Source organism: Solanum verrucosum, unplaced genomic scaffold, assembly GCF_900185275.1.
Source record: "Solanum verrucosum unplaced genomic scaffold, falcon-dt-bn FXZP01000032.1, whole genome shotgun sequence".
NCBI lineage: Eukaryota > Viridiplantae > Streptophyta > Magnoliopsida > Solanales > Solanaceae > Solanum > Solanum verrucosum.
In genome coordinates, this window is record NW_026020569.1 from 593,022 (window position 1) to 595,774 (window position 2,753).

The 2,753-nt window shown below is 30.8% G+C and overlaps 1 non-coding gene across 1 annotated transcript; it reads left to right on the forward strand.

The window, feature by feature from the left end:
* Positions 1-2,199: 2,199 nt before the first annotated feature.
* Positions 2,200-2,271, forward strand: TRNAD-GUC (transfer RNA aspartic acid (anticodon GUC)). The gene has a single exon. It is a non-coding gene; the product is annotated as a tRNA-Asp (tRNA).
* Positions 2,272-2,753: the final 482 nt, after the last annotated feature.

The window sequence follows — 2,753 nt, forward strand, 5'->3', positions numbered from 1 at the left end:
TATATTTCGCTATACATATACAAAAGAAAGCAGTTGTATATAATTTGTTTCTGTTTCGGTATACATATACAAAAGATCAATTGTATAATATGTGTTTGTATAAAGCGAGAAAGAGAGAAAGGCAAAAGAGAACTAGGCAGGGGAATATTTATATTGTATAATTGTAAGTGTATAGGACGAAAATATATACATTTGCATGTGTATATACAATTTTCTCTCGTTTTATACAAACAAAAACACAATTTATACATTTCTGTTTGTATAAGCGAGAGAGGCGAGGGAGAGATTGGCGAACGAGATCTGGGAGAGTGGTGAGCGAGATTCACCAGGAGAGAGGCGAAATAACAACAGTTTGCTATGGGTACAATTAAATCAAACTATGTTTATAGCATTTAATTTGAATTAATAATTTGGTATTATATACAATTTTCCGTTAGAATAAAGTCTCTAAATATGAGTTTATCTAAAAAGATCAAAATTCTTAAAGGGAGAATACAAATATACGTTTTGTTTGAATTTGTTCATTCTATATTAGTGTTAGAGGGCAATGATAGAGACAGTTAATTAATACGTACCATAAAAACAAAGATCAATTATCTTGCCTTAGATATGCTGAGTATATATAGAACCTTAGCCTATTTTACGTGCTTAGTTTCTACAATGGCATATATTCCCATCAATACCTTAGTCCCATGGACAAACATTATTCGTCCTGATTTGATTGCAACACATAATATTTTATCTTCCATTTTCTTTATGCATTTGACTATTGAAGTTTTATTCTTGATAATGTAAGGCTGCATGTGTACGGTATCCTTGTGAGTCGTGGTTACTGGTCCGACACGTTCTTGGACCCGTGTATAGTGGGAGTTAAGTGCATCGATTGCGTTTTTACTATCTACTATGCTAAATTTTATACCTCAAACATTCCTTTTTTTTTTTGTATGTGCGTCATAATATTTTTATTATTAACTTTTTTAAGAATAATTACACTTGGAAATATTCAGATCTTATCCAAGACTAATTTGGACGTTCCTCTAAACAATGTCATATATGTTACTTGTATACTATATTTTTACAAAAATGTGTTTAATACACTGAGTTTCAGAATTAGGACGATCATATATAGTACTTAGTAACTTTTGTATCACCAGTCATGAAGTTGAGCTGCTTCTCTAATTTCTAGTTACTAAAATTTAGTTTAAACAAAGTTAGGATGAAAATCGAAGAGGACATCCTATACTATTGTTAGCGCGAATTATGCAAATTTGACAATTTTCTTAACCATTTTAGCTTGAAGAATAGCCAATTTAATAGTGAGTGTTACGTTACTCTAAATCAATAGAACTTATCTTGGTCAAGTGATTTAATAAAAATAATAATATACATTGATTGATTAACCATGATTAAGCAACATTCACTGCAATATTTGCTCTTGCATCCTTGATTGTAGGTGACTCATCCCTGATTTTATGTATTTAATTAATAAAAATAATAATAATATACATTTATTTTATATTTTCCGTTGCTGGATTTTTTAGGGTTTAGTATAATGGAGGAGTATCCTTCACTATGAACAATCAAGATGTAAATGATTAAAGAGTTAGACTTACCCTTAGCATGTTGTTAATTAAGTCTAGTTTTGCTTTCAACCGTGAATTCTTAAAGTTGAAATATAGCAGGACTACTTCAGCTAAAAGATTTAATATTAATACATTAATGAATTAATAAATAAATAAATTAAAGGACTAGGAAAAAGAGAACAGCTTGCCGCCAGCCCACTACTATTAATTAAATTTTATCATTAACAATGATTGCACAGCTATAAAACTGGAGATTTTCTCTAATGAGTATGAAGATATATCATGACCACATCAACTTTCAAGATATTCAGCTACTATATGATTCTCAATCCAGAAAAATTAAGGGTCCGAACTCTAGTTAAATGAGCTTGAACTTGTTCTTCATATTTTACTATTTGAAAAATTATGATGAGTAAAAAAAGTATTAGTAATACTTTAGATAACTTAACGTGGAACAATTATCGAAGCAATATAGTAGTAAAATCTTGAAAACATCCATCTTGACTCTCTTTTTCTTGCCTTTGACTAATTAATTGATGAAATCCTTACTAGGGTAAAGTAGATGTCAAGAAATCAAACATAAAAATACGACATCTTTGATTTACCTTACAACAAAGTCGTTGTAGTATAGTGGTAAGTATTCCCGCCTGTCACGCGGGTGACCCGGGTTCGATCCCCGGCAACGGCGCTTCTTTTTAATTTCTGTTCTTCACTTTTCATAACGGGCCGAAAGGAGTTTGACCCAATTATGATGTGGCCCAAAAGCGAGTCCACTATCTTCGTTGATTAAGAGTCAAGACTTGTCCACTTGATATATAGGCCGGCCTGAAGCTTTCTGGACTAATAACAGAACACATAAGAAAGAGCCCTTGTTACAATTCAAAACATAACACACGTATAAAATCTAGAAATTTGTACGATTTAAGTTCTGATTGTATAAATCCAAAATTTTATATATGATTACTCTAGCTATTTGATTATACAAAAAATTGTATACTTACCTAAACGGGCAGATATATACGCAGCTAACATAACAAACGAAACTATAATTATCAAAATGATAGCTATATAATCTTATTATGTCAAATTTTCTCAAAAATCTTACTCAAAAGTTAGGTTGCTCAAAATAAAAAAATAATATCTCGATACGGAACAATGTCTATCACGGCA